Below are 17,580 nucleotides of genomic sequence, written 5' to 3' on the forward strand. Positions count from 1 at the left end.
CCCCGTGATGGAGCAAAGATGCAAACTACCTGTAAAGGCTTTTGTTACCATCTGATCTAACGCCAGGGAGGCCAGAAACCTGCTGGAGTGTGGACAGGCCTTAAGAGGTTTAGAGACAAAATTAGGAAAATTAGAATGAATTAGTTCTTGTCCAACCCAGGTTAGGAGACAAGATTAGATAAAGTCGAGATAATGAAGGAAAATGATTTTAAAAGCCATTGAATTGCATTTCAGTGTTTATGCACCTTCAAAGCTTGCACTAAATTGCACAAGTTATTTAAATGCATTCTTTAATATTTATGCTTTGTTGTTTTAATAAAGACTTCTATTTTTAAATAAAAATGCATAATTAAGGGGAACAGAATATTTTTTCTCTTTGACATGCTTAATCATGTGTCTGGGAAGCTCAAGTTGTTCCATTTATAAAGCCCAGAACCACCCTCTATAGTGTAGCAGCCTGCACACAGTAGGTCCTGACTAAAGACTTAATGATCAGCTATTTTGTGCCTGACCCAGTGTTAAATCCTGGAGACACATAGAAGAAAGGGAAAAAGACATACATGGTCCCGACTGTACCGGAGCTCCTGGCCTGAGGAAGAGTTAGACATTGGTTATGCAAATGAGTGTAGGCTTCCAATGTGAGGTCAGGGTTAGGCGGAAGGGAGCTCTGACCAGAGCCTATCACAGAGGAAGTGGTCCCAGCAGCTTGGAGTGGTGGAGGTATCAGGGAGGCTTCCCCGAGGAGGTGACTGTTGAGCTGCCTGCCGAGGGATAAGTAGATCACTGGGTAGAGAGGCCGGGAGAATCCCAAGGAGAGCAAGGGGCAGAGCAACAGCCTAGTGGCAGGAGGGGACATTGTGTGCTTGGGAGGCACTAGGAGAAGGCAGGATGGCCCGCATGGCTGCACTGTGGTCGAAGGTGGGGAAGCACGGCCAGGCAGGGAGCTGGAATCCAGCCCTGCCCACTTGCCCAGCCAGAGCCCCGGGGAGCAGCTGCATCAGCCCGGGGGAGGGGGCATCGCTTTCAGGCCTGGCTGCCCAGAAGAGGCACCTGGATCTCCTTCTCTCCAAAGTGCCCTGAGTGCTGGGACCCTGGAGGGAGGAGCACAGCAGGGGATGGGGAGTGAGACCAGGTGAGGCTGGAAGGCAGCCAGGGCCAGACACAGAGGGTCTGAAGTCCTGGGGAAGGATGGGGCCTTTGTCCTCAGGACAATGAGAGGCTAATGAAGGGTTTTAAGTGTGAATGTGTGTGATGAAAAGATTTGCATTTTGAAAAGATCACTCTGGTTGCAGTTTGGAAAAGCGATGAGAGGGCATCAGAATGGAAGGGGGGGGTGGGTTTGGGCAGAAGATCCTGAGTTTGGCCTTGGATTTCTGAGTTTGATGTGTGGTCAGGCACAGCAGTGGAGATATGAAGTAGGCAGCAGCTCAGACACACCGCGTGTATAATACTCAGTTTTCGCTGTCATAACCCCCAGGTGGGTGTGGCCACCTGATCCATGGACCAATAGGAAAGCGGGGGAAGCTAGCTCCAGTCCTGGAGGGGCTGGGGGAGCCCACCCCAGGGGGGAGGCTGGCTCTCAAGTAAAGAGGCCCTGTGTCCCAGAGGAGAGTGTGGGCCGGCAGATCCAGCTCAGGGTGGGGAGACGCCCGAGAAGGTGATGGTCAGAGTGAGCCTGGAGGCAGCACTTTGCTTCTTCTGGTGCTGGCAGCCACAGCAGTTCCCACATTTCAGCTCCGATCCGGCCAAGAAGTAGGGATGGGTGGGGTATTAAGATAAAGTTCTACTTGTTTGGGAAAAGGACTGATGTGGGACAGCGAAGTTGGAAGATGTAAATTGACCCAGATTTAGGGCAGGTCCTAGAGGAGGGTTAGAGTGCAAATTCAGACCTGGGCAGATCCCAGCAGTCTGTCCAGTTCTGAAGACAGTGAGCGCTGGTAGGAGAGGTGAGCCTCGGGGACCACTACAAGCCGCTGAGGTGCAGCCCTGGGCCCGCTGCTGGCTCGCTTGCGGACCTGACGTGAATTACAGACCCTCAGCTTCAGGGGAGGTTGGGCCCTGATACACAGCGGGCTTGGCCAGGCAGGAGCAGGCCCCGGCAGGTTTCAGTGTGCGGCTGAAGGTCTTTAGTCCCTCGAGGTGGGCAGGGCTGGAGAAGGCAGGGCTCACAGTATTAAAACCAGGAGCTCTGTGAATACCAACCTAGAAATGATGATAAACACTATTTCCTCTCTTTCAGGTCAGTTGCTAGATGCTCTAGAAGCTTTGTCAATGCTGTAAGGAGGAGCAAAGGTGTGCGAGCGTTTGTGTGTGTGTGTGTGTGTGTGTGTGTGTGTGTGTGTGTGTGTGTCTGCATGCGCACGCGTGCTCTTCCTTCCTTACCAGGCTGGGACAAATTTTCCAGCCTGGGGTAAAGGAAAAGTTGGGGTCACCTAGTGCAGAAAAGAGAAGGCCAAGAAGTAGAATCTTTAGCAGTCACTTAGTCCAGCTCCTCAGCAGCTGGTAACACACTCTAGACTTATTCCTAAAATAGTAGTGTCAGGCACTCTTCTAAGCATTTCACATGAACCGACTCACTTAATTACCACCACACCCTCACAGTACTTCCGGGAGGTCAGTTACAATTAAGCACACTGTACAGGTCAGGAAACGGACCCACGGCTGAGAGGTTCAGGCGCTTGCCCAAGGACACATAGCTAGCAGGTGTTCCATACCAAGAGTCCAAGCTAGACAGTCGACTCGAGGCTTCCTGCTTACTGTCTGTATTGCACCGAACACAATGAGAAAATGTACAAGGTCTCAAGGGCTCATTTGTACGAATGCTTAAAAAATCCGCTGAATGCAACTTTGTCTTCCTTTCCTCCTGGAAAACTTGCAGTTCTCATGTGGGGTGACTGACACGGGGGCCCTGCAGGGACAGGGAGGGGCTCTCTGCACTGGGTGAGGGTGGCAGGACAGGAGTGGAGCCTGGTTGGGAAGTCTGGGTCACAGGCCCCACCTCACAGCACGTCTTGGTACATGGCAGCTTCCCACCAAATTCCCCCGTCAGCCTCTCCGGTCCCCAAGAAACAGGTGTGGCCATGGCACCTGCATGTATTGCTCCAGAGGAAAAAGGTGGTGCGTGTTGCACTGACCTCTTTAAACATCAGCCTTGGCCAGGTAGCAATTCCTCTGCTCTTCCCAGAAGCCTCTCCCTGGTGGATCACAGAATATGGACACTTCCTGTGAGCTGTTTAGAGTGGATGAACTGCTTGGTGCAGTTGAAACTGCCAGAAGCTTGCAGGTGTATAGCTTAGTTACAACACAGGACTTTGTCTGGCTTGGCATTCGGGTGTGCTTCTCAGTTCTAACTGGGCTCACGCCAGGCATGCTGGGAGAACATTTTGCTCACCTTGATTCCAGAGAAAAACCAAGTTCTTTCTGGTTGGTTTCCTCCCAGGACCTGCCCCCTGGGCAGACAGGCTCCTGGTCCGCTCAGCGGATGGACCTGTCCTTGTACCCATCCCTGCGTTGTCTGCATGCTTGTCCTTTCTCTAGCAATTTAGCCAGGGAGCAGCAGCTCTCTGCCTAACCTTCATTTGAAGGTCAGATGGCTTTCCTTTGATCTAAAGCAAACAGACATGCAATTATGATGAACATAAGACTCAGCAGAGGGGTCAGTTTTTATGAGGCCATGTTGAGGGACCATGTCAGGTATATTGTGAGGGCATCTGTGCATGTGGTGTTTCTTTTCATTTTGAATTTGTTTCCTGGTTCCAGGGTTGGGCTGAGAGGTGCAGCGAAAGCACCTGGCTTCATCCAGCCCGCATTTGCCTTATGAAATATATTCCCCTTGAAATGCTGTGCTTCAAAGCAGAGGCGAAATCTGCACGGCCACCTAGAAGCCCGCTCTTTTAAGAGCCGAGGGCAGGAGGTCGAAAGTGGAAAACAAGACCTACGGTTCCAACGGAAACCTTAATGGGTTAGAAATCTCAGGCTCTGATGGAACGTGGATAGTCATTCTCCTTCCAAATTCCCCTTTCCATGGGCCCCGGTGCCTTCTCTCCTTTATGTGAACAGACTCAATCAAAGACAGAGAGTGATGGGCTAGGATTAGATCCAGTTTGGGCTGTAGCTCAAGCGCCTGGTGCTGCCAACTTCGTGTCTGCCTCCACCACAGCAATCCAGGGAAGTCCCCTGGGCAGGGAGGGGTTCATCTGCCCCTAAACACACACACACACACACACACACACACACACACACACACACACGCCACATGGGGATGTGGAGAAAGGGCTCTGAGAGGAGTCTGCAGGGGCCTATTCGTCCCCTGACCCTCTGCCTGTTATCCCAGTCACACCCAACACCCAGAGGTCCATTTGGGCCCAGGAAAGAAATAGAGACTTCCTTCTTCCACGTTTCCTAATCCCTTCAAGAAAGGTTTTGCATTTTAAAGGGACTATTCTAAAATTTAGAAAACCTAAATGAAAATGAAGAAAATACAAGAATGTATAAGCATATGCAGAGGCTTAAAATGGAGGTGTTTGTGCAATAAATCGTATCAGCCCAGCGTCACCCCGCCCTGTCTGCGAAGTCTGCCCGGAGGGCCTCTTTCTTGGTCCCAGAGCTGCTTCCCCTGCATCTGGGGCGCAGTTCCACGCAGGGGAGTGTCCCAAGGCCCTCACAGCTCTTAGTGGGAAGGCGAGCCACCAGCCCCTCTCCAAGGAGCAGGGCACCCCGAGACTTCCTCTGGACCCCACTTGCGCAGAGCGGATGCGAACAGCCTGGACACACTGTCTTCTAACCAAGGAAAGGGCCAAAGGCTCCTCTTCCCCAGGGACCCTCCGTCAATGCCGGTGAAGCGACTAAGGCGCGGGAGCAAAACAAGAGGCGCTCCCGCTCCTGGGCCGGCGCCGTTAGTGCAGCAGCGCCTTGTCTGCAGGCATCCCACACATCACACCCCAGGTCAGCGGGGTTCAGAAAGAGCCCCTGTGCACGGCAGCTGGCACCACCCCCACCCGCCAGCACCAAACGGTCTTAATTAACTTTGGACACTTCCTCGCCTCACACTTTATTTCTGAATGTTATTGAAAGTTGTCAGAACTTGTCTCACTTTTTTCCTTTCGTTATTCATGTGTAAATACAATGCCTCCAGAGTGTTACTAAAACACAGACTCTAATCCCGGGAGATTAATTTATGAGCGCAGCATAGGGCGAAGCTGCATCCCGGAGGCTGCAAATTGATGTCTGCGAGAGCTGCCAGCATCGGCCCTCCAAACCCGTGGGCCCCAGGGGGCCGCGTGAGGGGCGAGGGCAGAGCTGGCCGCGGCGCAGCGTGGGGCACCTGCAGAACACGGGGCCTCCGCGCCTCCTGCTAGGAAAGCGGAAAGGAAGGCCGCCTCTCTCCTGTGACGGGGTGGTGCCCCGCCAGTCTGTCCATCCATTAGCCAAGTTCATGGCACTTATTGAGCGCTTATGCTACATCAATCTTCCTTCGGCTCCATGGGAATCAAAGCAAAAACAAGCAAAGTAACCGCTACTGCTTGTGATGACCAAACCGTCCTGAGGGAGCCAAGCACAGTCATCTGAAACTATCGGAGCACAAAGCCGGATGCCCAGCCAGCGGAGGGTTACTGCAGCGGATTTTAGCCGCAGGTTCCGTGCAGAGGCGTCAGTGTGGACTGGAGTGAAGAGGCGAGGCCTGGGGAGGAGGAGTTGCTGGGTTACCCCCACCTCAGACCTAACCTACTGAGTGAAGCAGGTGCTGGGTCCTTCCTCCAGGGCAGGGACACACGGCTGGTGGCCACCCCAGTGGAGTCCTTATTTCCTTAGAGCCCTGGCCAGGCAGTCTGCTGGGAAGGTGGCAAGAGTGCATTTTCCAGAAGCTGTGCTCTCTGCAACCCAGAGAGAAGAGCTATCTGTCCTTGTCCAGAGAGTCGCTGTGCACCCCAGCCCAGTGTCGCTAACCCCCACCTCCTGGGAGCTCCAGCGCTGAGGAGGCAAGCCCTGCGGATGAGGGGTGTTCTCACTGGGGAAGGCTTTAGAGGGCTGCCACAGCCGAGGGTACGGGGAAGTGCTGGGGCAGGAACAGAGTTACAGTGGCTTGGCGATCCAGCTGAGCAAGTAGGAGCCTGGGATGGACTAGTGGGGGACAGAGCTTGCCTTCTACTATGGGGTTCCTTATGCTCTATTATCTTTTGAGGGACAGGAACAGATGGGGATACCTGTGGAGGGCCGACTCTGTCTGGACAATGATTGATATTCTCTCTAGATTGTAGAGAGCACAGCCCTCCACACAGGTGTCCTGCCCACTCCCCTCCCCTCCCTGCCCCCCCCAGGCCACAAGGACTGACCCATCATGCCCTCTGAGGCTGGGGAGAGTAGCAGGAGGCAGGGGAGTGAGGAAGTGTGATTCTGTGCACATAGTAGGTGCACAGGCACCGTGCAAGGCACAGAGGAGGCAGAGTCCTTGGTCCCCTTGGTTGCTAGGGAAGTGTGATTCAGAGCAGCAAACCACTGGCCAGAGAGAGGGGTCATGGCCCCAGCAACTCAGCCCATTAGCTGGGTGGTGGGGGCACCAGTGCATGTGAGGGCTCAGACAATCGGCCACTGAAGGGCTGCCCTTTGGAGCTGCTGCCAAAGTAATCTCAGGCCAGCGGCCCGGGCCTCCTCTTTAGCCTCAGCCCACTCCCTGGCTCTGCCCTTCAGAGGAGGCCTGCCGCCGCCTCCTGGGGCTGCGGATTAGCCCCTAAAAATGGAGTTTTATTTGCAGAGCTTTCTCCAAAGCTGAGGGGCCTCCAGAGTCTCTTCTCCTGGCTGCTTGTTGACTAGGGGGACTTCGAGGTCAGCTGGTACTGGCGGTGGCTCAGCCCCTGGCCCCAGAGACAAATGCAGGCCCAGGCTGCAGGGCATGGCCACTGCCTTTTCCTCTGCCCCGCCCATTTCTAGCCCATTAACCAGCAATGCTCTCTTTTTTGAGAGCCTGGGGATGATGGTGAGTGAGATCTAGGGTAACTACACCATGTCACTGGGTGCTTTCTTTGAGCCAGATTCTGTTCTAGGCCCGAAGGACAACCAAGATGAAAAGATAAGGTCCTTCCTGCCCCCAGAGACTATCTGTGTGGTAGACAGCTAGGAGAGCCATTTAAACTACAATATGAGAGGAGCAATAACAGAGGCAGACTCTAGCAGAAGTGGGAGCTTTAGGGAACATCTTGCCTTAGAGTTTATTGGCTCCACTAGTTTCTACCAGTCTACCCCGAAGCAGATGAAATGGTCAGGGGAAGGGAAATGAAGAATGAATTGAGCCAGGCACAAGAAGCCAGCACAGGTCCGCAAGCACCTCCTAAGTAAATGCATTTCCCCGTATGTGTGTGGTGCAGCGAGAGATATGGAGGTGAGTAAGACCTAGTCTTTGACCTCCAGGAACTTAGCAACTAATAGGAGGCACATTGAGAAAAGTGCTATAATGGGGATAATCAATATATTACTGATATATGGGGAAGAGGGTACTTTGCCAAAAAGTTTTTGGGGAGACTTAATGAAGTTTCCCTTTATTACACATCTTCATTACACATTACTGTCAAATAACCCTTATTGTACACATGGGTGAGGGTGGGAAATTATTATTTGCAATGGATAGCTCTATATTTGGACACCTGACATCTTCCCTGCTCTCTCTCTCTCTCTCTCTCTCTCTCTCTCTCTCTCTGGTAATAGTACTAATTTTTTTTCATGCAGCTCTCCGTGCCTTGTTAGGTAGGGCTCTTCCCCATGACCTACCAATTCTTCCTGCTAAGAGGGAGTTGAAGATTCAAGGTTAAGCCAGTGATTGTATTCCAAACCTTAGGGCGTTGTGAGTGTCTGGCCCAGGACTCGGGGCAAGCATGGGATTGTGAGGGTGTGATCCTGAAGCAGCTGCTGCCATCTTGCTGCCACCAGGTCTTGCAAGACATGAAGCCAGAACAGAGGCAGCATGGCCAAAGGATAGGGAGGGAGACTATCCCGGGGACAGTTTCCTAAACCACTCTCGGCAATTAGGCCGGCCTTAGTTCTGGATTTGTCAATTACACAATCCAATAAATTCCCCTTTATTTATGCACTTTTGTTAGGGATTTGATTACTTGTAGCATGTAATCGAAGAGATGTAACTGATAAGTGCTTATGGAGCCCCTTCTATGTACAAAGCTCTGTGCCCAATGCTTTAACTACTGCCTCTGATTTGATAGGTGGCTATTACTGTCTTTCCCACGAAGAATCAGAGGTTAGGACTCTGGGCGTTGGGACATTTACTCAGGGACAAAGATTTAGGAAGCTCAGTCAGGGCCTTAAAGTGTTCTAGCCTTCAGGAAAAACCCCACAAAACATCAAGACTGAGTCAAAAAAATAAATTTCCATCAAATGACAAGTTCCTCTTCTACAGCCTCAGCCCTCCTCTTCCTAACGTTTTGGCTGTGGGCCTCTCAGGGCATGGAAAGAGGCAGAGCGCTTGTAAGTAGATATACAAATTCCGTGGGCTAGTGATTGGTAGCTCTATTTGCAAAAGCTATAGTTATTTTTGCAAGACATGAGCATAAGGATTCGCCAGGTCACCTGAACAGGGAGACAGCCTGAGTGTGGCGAGACGCCTGGAGTGCTCAGGCCAGCCTGCTGAGCCTTCCAGGGCTGTGAGAGCAGGAGAAATTTCTAATTCATCTCTCAACCTGCCCTGCCGATGCCAGGGGGTGCTTTGGGCAGGGGAGAGTTAATGACCAACCTCCTTCAGAAAAGAAAAAGGCTTCAATAACAGAACCCAACAGCACGGAGGGAAGAGATGCAAGTTACCAGCCACAGAAGCTTAAAAAGGAACCCACCCACAGCTCCCGCTACAAATGCTTTCAGCCGCACGTTAAATCTTCCCTCTAATGGCACCCCTGTTAAACGAGATATGTCACCCGACCTGAGAAGGCTGACTTGAAAGGCAAATAGTTGGAAGTGATTCCACACATTATTAGTGAGAGCTGTTCTCACATTTCTGGCAAAAATAATGGAGCCGAGGTCTGAAGAGATGACTAATTCGTCCCCATTACTGACCCAAGGCTGGGCATTACATTGTAATCCCGGCCACTCGCCTGGCCCTTCGAGCATATTTTTCAGTGCTTGTCCTCTGTATGCTTTTTGCTGGATGGCTGTGTTCGTGTTAACCTTGGCTATTGAAATGAGGAGGTTTTCTCTCATCTCCATGGGGGCAGGGAAGGAAGGGCTAAGGCCACCCAGGGCAGAAATGACCCTTCCTGATGACTGGGGTTGGTCTCCTGCTTCAAGGAAGGGCTGCATCAAACGTGTCCCAGACACACAGGCACCCATCCTGATCTTCATTTCATCCGGGATTCTATCATCTTCTTTAATAGCCTTTGTGGGCGTTTTATAGGCCTTCCTGTTGGGAAATTCTTTGGGTTTAATCTGAAAGCTCTCCTGTTAAAATGTTAGCGCGTGTCTCCTTTTTTTCTTCAATAGGATAGAAGAATATTAGATTTGCAGACTTTAAAGAGAGAATTTAACAAGAGCCAACTTTTCTGGAGGGCTGGCTCTGTGCCAGTCACCTCGGTGGGTGCCTCCATGCATTAGCTCTTTAACACACACAGATGCCCACATGGCCTGGGCCACCGGTGACCCTGATGTTGGTGTATCTGTCTGTTGGCTATTCTTCACGTTTTGTTCCTTTGTAATCTCAGTGATAGTCATCCTTCTTGGCCACTCTCTCTGGTTGAAATGCCCTCCGCTCCTGTTCTCTGTGATACTGTGCGCATCTGGATTCTTCTCTCCTGTCTGGGGGCTTCTCCCAGTGTCCTTTGCAGACTCATTCTCCTCTGCCAGCTGCCATCTATTCACTGAAGTTCCTCAAGAGTTGGCCCTCATTTCTTCTCATTCTATATTCTCTCCAAAAGTGACCTTCCCATGGGAGTGGCCTTAATGATCATCATATGCCAACGGCTCTCTCCTGTGCCTCCAATCCAGCCTCTCCTGTCCTCTCCAGATCAGTATTTCTAACGGTGCACTTGCCATCACCACTCCGCTGCCTCAAAGCTGCCTCCAATGCAACATCTTCACTCAGCCTGGCCTCTTCCAGTGTTCTTTTTCTCATGCACAGAAAGGCTGCACTTCCATTTGCACAGGCCAGCAACTTAGGCCATCTCTCTGCAATCCCTATCCAACTGATCACCAAGTCCCTGCTGATTTGACTACCTCATTATTTCTCAACTCTCTTTCATTTCCTTCATTCTCTGCCACCACCCTGGGCCACAGTGCCATCTTCTTCTGCCAGTTTTAGCCTCCAAACTCACCTCACACAAGTCGGTCCCTCTAGTTTGTCCTCCACATTGTGGTCTGGGAGCTCTGCAAAATGTGGCCAGGCTGCCCTTCCTGGTTGAAACCATGCATTGATTTCCCACTGCTCCTAAACTGTAGGCCCAAATCCTCTCCAAGGCCCTACACTCCCTGGCCCTACTCTTTCTTTGATCTCATTTTACACTATTCTCCCAGCATGTTCTCCTCTGGCTTCTTAACCCAGGCTTCCTTCTGCCTCCCTTTTGCACATGCTGCTGAGTCTGCAATGCTGTTCTTCCTTTCCCCTTTGCCAGGTTAACCTTCCACTCAACCTCTACCAATCAACATGCATAGCTTCTTTGTATCAGCTTTCCTCAACCTATCAGATCAGATGCGGTCTATGCCATGCAGGTGTCCAGGATTATCCTACTGGTGGAGGAAAGGGTCAGGAGCCTGGCCTTGCCTGGGGAGGGGAGCACAGAGACAATAGGCTCTGCCCTTCTGTACCTGTCACCATGGGTCTGCTAGTGGGAGGAGGTCCTTAAGGGACTACACTCACTCACGACCCAATTCTGAATATTGGCAAATTCTCTACTCCTTTGGTAGAACTTAACCTGATGTATTTCTTCTCTTTAGAACATTTACTTTCTCCTATAAATATTAGGCAGTGGGTGGGAACTTGCACTGCATGTGCAGGAGCGGCGAAAGGCACGCCGACAGGTTTATTTTTAAATAAAAATTGGAAAGTTATGAGTCTCCTGAGGTTTTATGCATTTTTATTTTTCATTCAAAAAATCAAGGTAGAAAACAGGGTGGGGGAATCACCGCCTGTATCTCTGCTTCATATTTCAGACTCCCTGTTTTCATCGCCTTTCCCCACTTCCCTTTCCTGGCATTTGGCATGTGTGTAAAGAGAGGGAAGGAGTGATTACTTCTCAGAAGGAGTGGGGGGTCTGTTCACGTCAAGCATTTAGGCGTGCAGCCCCTGAGCGAGTCGCACGCCTGGTAAAATATTACCTTAATAAGGGACTCACTGAGAGCTGATGCAAACGGTAACAGCTGCTCGTGATGGCCGTGTTATGAATGATTGCAGCCCTGAGCATTAATAATGCATTTGAACAACAACAACTTGATTCGAAGGAAGGACAGCCTCTCGTTCTTTTCTGGCCTCTGAGTTCACTCTTGATGCCGTGGGAAGTGACGGGGACCTGGGATTAAAGGCCTACACTGGGCTTCAGGAACAGGGAATAGTGCAGCCCAGCCCTGACCCCCAGCCTGGTAAAACAGGGCTTGGAAGGTCACCCCAGAGCTTTCCCTGTGCCCACAGTTTGACCTTTCTGCTAGCCTGTGCCCTCTACACCCCTCCAGCTTCCCTGGAAGCAGCCAGTGCTGCCACCCTGGGGGTAGTTTGAGGATGGGCCTTTGGGAGTCATCAGGACCCTGACAGTTGCCCAGCCCTTGGTGTTGATGACTCAAGGGTTAATTTTTTTACATGTCGGAGGTTACTGCTCTGCCTGAAAAACACAATGCAAACTCTCTAGGATGTCATATTAGGAATCTTCTCAGTCCAGCCCCAACCCCTTGGCCTCATCGCCTGCCACTCCTAGTCTACACTCTGTTAGGATCACCCCAAACCTCTCAGGATTCCAAAACCATACCCTGCTGCTTAAGGCCTTGGCACCTGGACGTATGCTGTTTTCTCTGCTCTGTCTACAGAACTCTGCCCTCCCTTTCAGCCCTGGTCAAAGGTGGCCCCTTTCTCCACGTGCCCTGGGCAGCGTTAGTTGTTCCTCCTCTGTGATCCTATCTCAACGGTAGCATTTTGCACATGCCTCAGCTATAGCGATAATCATAGCACATACTGTAATGCTTTATTTATATATTGGTTTTCTCCTCGGGCCTTGAGCTTATTAAGAGTAAGAAGGATGTGTTAGTATCCTTTATATCTCTGTTCCCTAGTAGAGTGCTCAGTAATCATTAAATATTCATTAAATGTTGAATGAAAGAATGGTTATTCAATAAATACTTTGCGATTTTTTAATGTTGAATAATATTTTGGGACCCGGGGTCGTGAGCTGGCATCAGATACTCTTGTGGAGGCCCCTGAAGTTCCTGCTTGGTGGGGTGCCCCCTGAAGCATTGTGGTCCTGAGCTGTGGCCACCCTGGGGTGTCTAGCAGTTCTCAGCGCCCCTGGGAATGCAGCTCGTGGCCTGGCCATTTTTCTTGCTGCCTACACGGCCTCCTGCACTGCCTGCCCGCGGAAAAAGGTTCTCCTCTAGCTGCTCTGCTCCCTATAGCTCCATCTCCCCTCTAGTACTTCCACTTCCACACTTATTCTACACTGAGAAGGGCCTCAGTGCACCAAAGCCGCGCACCTGGGTGAGCTGCAGGTGTGCAGACCCATGTTACTCAGGTCCTTTGGCATGCCTTCCCTAAGGGGCTGCTTCTAGAAACGTCAGCCCCCTATTGTACACTCTCATCTCAACCTCTTATTCTACCAGAGATACTCTTTAGTTTCCCTGATCTTTGGGACGGTAAGATCCTTTCTCTCTGGACCTCAAGTTCATTCATCCATGGAGGCATCTGAGCCCAGCGGGGGTCCTTCTGCACGGGGGGCTGGGGGGCTGTCAGAACTGCATGAATTAGATCTCCTCTTCTCTGAGCATAAAGACCCCATGATTAGCTCCCCAAAACTGCTCCTGTTTTAACTACTTTTTCCTGCTCTAAAAGCTTTTTCTTGCTTTCTGCCTTTTATGACCACACTCTAAAACCACTCTCATCTCTTCCTGTTCTAACGTCACCATCCTCTGAATCCATGTTGTCTCTACGAGTCCTAATTCTTTACAACTCTGACCTCAGAGCATCTTGCTCCATCTGTTCTCTCTGTTCCTGCTTCCCATCAGCATTTCCCGTCCAAGGGCTCATCTTCCAGGCAAATTCTCTCCTCTTCCAGGCGAATTTCTCTCCTCAGAATGAAAGAAAAAGAGTAATCATAAAAGACTTGTACATCCCTTGGTTCATGGATTTGTTTTATTTATAACCTTCCTTCTTACAAAAAGGATTTAAAACACTTTGCAAAGATGCAAACAATATGGCAAGTTAAAGTAAACTAAAAATAAGCTTTGGAAAAGAAGAGGGGAGGAAAACAAGGCAAGGAGAAGGCAGTAGAAACGTGAGTGGGATTAGAATGCACTGTGGGTGGTGAAGGCCGATCTACCTGCTCCTGGTGCCTGTGGGGTTCACCATCGGCTGTCCCATGGTCCACACAAGCAGACAATGAGATCAGCTACAAAATTCAGTGTCCAGGAGACCAAAAAAAATTACATTTCTCATGCAAACTACAAATGTTTAAGGTACCAAGACTAGAGAATATTTTTTGCTCTGAGCCCTGGGCTAGTCTCGCCTAACAAAGTAGGTTTTATGCAGCCATCTCAGATGAAGTGCTGAGGAATGTGCAAACTTGTTCTTGTTAGAAAAGTTCAGCAAACCTTACATCAGTAGGAACGTTGAGAGGATATTCAAGCACCGGACTGGGTTTAAACTCGGTGATCTTGGAGCATCCTTTCCACATAAGTTTCTAGGTGTGCTGATGGCTATGAAGCCAGACTAGATGTGGTCCCTGCCCTCAGGGGACTTCCTCTCCCTAGGGCAGCGGCACTCAGGTCTGAGTGGACAAGGCAATCACCAGGATGCAAGCTGGCACTGCAGGGGCAGGCTCCCTGCATTGTCAGTAAGCACTTTATGATTCTGATACAAGTGCTTCAGGTAAGAACTATGATGTGGGGAATGGGGAACCAGAGCATGGGTCATGGAGCCACAGTGCAAGGCCAGGGTGCTAGGTAGCCCACAAATGCTAAAAAAAAACGCCTTACAGGAATCCATGTGGCGGAGCAGCCACTCCTGGCAGGCCTGGTAAGAGAAGGAGGTGGTGGTAGCTTTTGGGCTGAGCTCTGAGGCATGAATAAGAGCACACAGAATAAGCAGGGAGCACTTTCATGCAGAGGCAATAAAGTAGACAAGACTCAGAAGTGGAAAAGTGCATGCTTATTTACGGGAAAGCAAATAGATCAGATGGGCTGTGGTATAAGGTCTATGTAGAGGAAAGAGTAGGGATAAGGCCAGAAAGGGAGGTTGGGGACAAATCATGGAGGGCTTTGAATGCCAGACTGATGAGTGTGAGCTTTACTCAGTAGACAGTGGGGAGCCATTGAAGGCTTTAGAGCCCCAGAATGATGTGACAAGTAGTACTTGAGGAAGATTAATATGGTTGTAACGTACGGAATAGATTAGAGAGTGGGAAGACGGCACAGGGTTTGGGACATAAAGGCACCCTATAAATGCTCATTGAAAGAAATGTTTGACTCAAGTGAAGAAGAGGCTGTTGCAAAAGTCTAGGTGCAAGTTGATAAAGGCCTTAAGGGACTAACAACAAGAACTAAAGAGCAAGGGGAGAGTGCTGTGACATTCACAAAGAGGAAATTACAGGTCACGGTGACCCGCTGTGCAGGGTGGTGGAAAGTAACGTCTGGAACCTGAGGACTCCCAGCACCAAGGAAGTCAGCGGGGCCCTGGGTGCAGTAAAAGGAGGCGGGACTTGAACTGGACTTTACTGGAACAGGAAGCATCGGCTGGCAGCTGCGCTCCAGGAGGAGGGCTCTGCAGGTGTGCAGGCTGGAAGGTGGAATCTTGAGCAGGGCCCACACGTGGGAGAACAAAAAGCCATCCTAGGGGACACAGCAAGATGGCAGCAGCGTGGGGACTCAGTCAGGGCAGACACTGGGATTCAAGAGAGAGGAGCCTTTAAGGAAGGACGCCAGGAGAGCAGTGCTCCAGGCTGCAGACAAGGCGGGCACTGGAGCTCAGAGCCCACCATGGGGTTTAGCGATCAGATGGTCTCTGTTGATCTCAGAGAGAATCACTTCATTGGGCAACTGGGATGTTGTTTTAGTTCCATCTATCAGGCTCCAGATTAGATCAGGAGTCCTCAATCCACATGTGTGGTTCTAGAATTTTCTCTTCTTTTTTTATACTAACTCCACCTGTTCCCGTTTATTGCTAGCTCCAGGCTAACCCTACCTGCTCCTTCCCCTATCCCACATGCCTTTAGAGGCAACTGGCTTTTGGCAAAACCTCAATGACCATGACATTCCATCCCCAAGTAATGGAAGCAGGTGCAGCCCAGAATCACTTTCTTCTAGGCCTTCTGCCTACTGTCCTTCTGGCCAGATTTCCTTTATACCCACGCACTGAGCTCAATGCCAACTTAAACAGCTTGTTTTATATTTGACAGTTGGCTTTGTACTTCTCTCTCTATCAGGACTCTTTGGTTGCAAGTATTAGAAACCCAATTCGAATTATCTTTTTGTAACAAAGGGAAGTTACCGGCATACGTATCTGGGAAATGCAGCTACTACTGGATTAGAGGACTCAGGTGATGTCATCAGGATGCTCTCTCTTGGCTTGCCCACAGTCTGTGTCTCTGCTTGGCTTCGTTATTTCCTCCTGCAGAGAGGCCTTCTCTAGGTGTTGGGGAAGGTTACACCTCCAGCTTCCCTCACAACACTCCGATGGGAAGAAATCCCAGGGAAGAACTCTGATTGGCCGGACATGGTCCCATGTCCATCCTGAACCACAGCTGAGCCCAAGGGCTGAGGAGCAATGATTGGCTGGACCTGGACATCTCTGCTCCTAGGGATGATGAGCAGCCCATTAACATCACGTGATTGACATGGCAGAAGCAGTTTCCCAAAGGAAGGAGGAAAGGTGCTAGGTGATGGGGGTGGAGGGGTGGTCAGTTCAAAACAACGGATCCATTACTCGCCATCTACCTGGTTTGCAGCTTCTCTGCCATCCTACATCTCTCACCTTCCCTCGCTGCCCCAATTAGTGGGCTGGGAACTAAAGAGGAAGTTGAATACCCATTCTCCCCCCACCCCACCTGTCAACCCTCCCCTCTGGGCTTACTATACGACAGCCATCACCTACCTGGGCAGGTGCCTCCTGAGTTCTAGAGGCCCCAGGCTGGGTGGCAAGGGAGGCTCAGATCAGGGCTGAGGTGTGTGGGAGCGGAGGCAGAGCCAGCCGGGCTGCTGAGCAGGCAGCATGAAGGCGCTGTGAGCAGGAGCCCGAGGCCGGGTGCCCACTTGCTGCAGAATCTGCAGGCAGATGTGGCGCTTTCTCAGGGCCTGCGCTGACGTGCTCTGTGACCCCAGGCTAGACACGTCATCTCTCAGGGCTGCCTCCCCTCCCTAGCCCTCCGGCCTGGCGAGCAGGAAGACCACAGGACGGACTAGCGGAGCTGCGCCTGTGCAAGGGGTGCTGACTTGGAGCCTGTGCTCTGGGACATGGCCCCCAATCCCTGATGCACCCCACCTGCCAGGCAGAAAGCAGTCTCTGAAGACCCCTGCCTTAGGCTTTCCGACTTTAACCTCATCCTGATTGCTTTGCAGCTGAGCCAGGAAATGGCGGCGCCTTTCACACTAACAGCTGAGAGTGGGTGTGGTTCAAGGTGCTTAAAACATCCACTTTCTAAGGGGGGTTTCCAGACACAAGGGCCCGAGTGAGGCCCGGGGTTTGGGGGTTGGTGCGTTTTCAGAGCTCCTGGCCCCTGGTCCCTCTTCTCTCTCTCTCTCTCTCTCTCTCTCTCTCTCTCTCTCTCTCTCTCTCGGAGGGGAGTGCTCCTGCAGCCCAGAACAGCCAGACTGCTAGTGGCCAACACAGGAAAAACAGGTGGGGCCACAGCCAGGCCCAGGGAGGCTCCCTCAGTCAAAGGGGCACGCAGCTCTCTGCACACTTGCCCGGCAAGCCCTGAGCATGGAGTGTGCTTTACCAGCCCCCAGAGTGGCAGGAAGATGGGTCCACAGCCTGGGTCCGCAGGCCCAGGGAGGGGTGGTGGAGCCTGCAGTTCAGCACGCAGCTCAGTGGATTCTGACATCGGTGAGGCCTGCCTCTGTGCAGGGCCCAGTCTGTGCTAGGAGAGAGGGCAGGGCTCCAGGCGGTTCCTGGGAAGTTACCTCGGATCTGCTTTGTGTGCTGAGGTTCTAGACACGAGCACATGCGAACAAAGAGGCTCGTGATCTCAGGCAATGTGAAACCCACCAGACAACAGCGATCTAAGCACGGGGCGCGTGCACAGGCTGGGCTTCTCAGTCTAGCGTTCCGGCCTTTTTAACCGGTTCCTCTCAATGGGGTTTTGGCCACAGGCAGCTCAGTATCTCCAAAGCTTATTTCCCACATCCTCCCCCCAGAGTCCTCTTCCTGCCTGCAGCCCTCCAGGATATACCTGAAAGCCAGGG

Source organism: Cnephaeus nilssonii, assembly GCF_951640355.1.
Source record: "Cnephaeus nilssonii genome assembly, chromosome: 13".
Lineage (NCBI taxonomy): Eukaryota > Metazoa > Chordata > Mammalia > Chiroptera > Vespertilionidae > Cnephaeus > Cnephaeus nilssonii.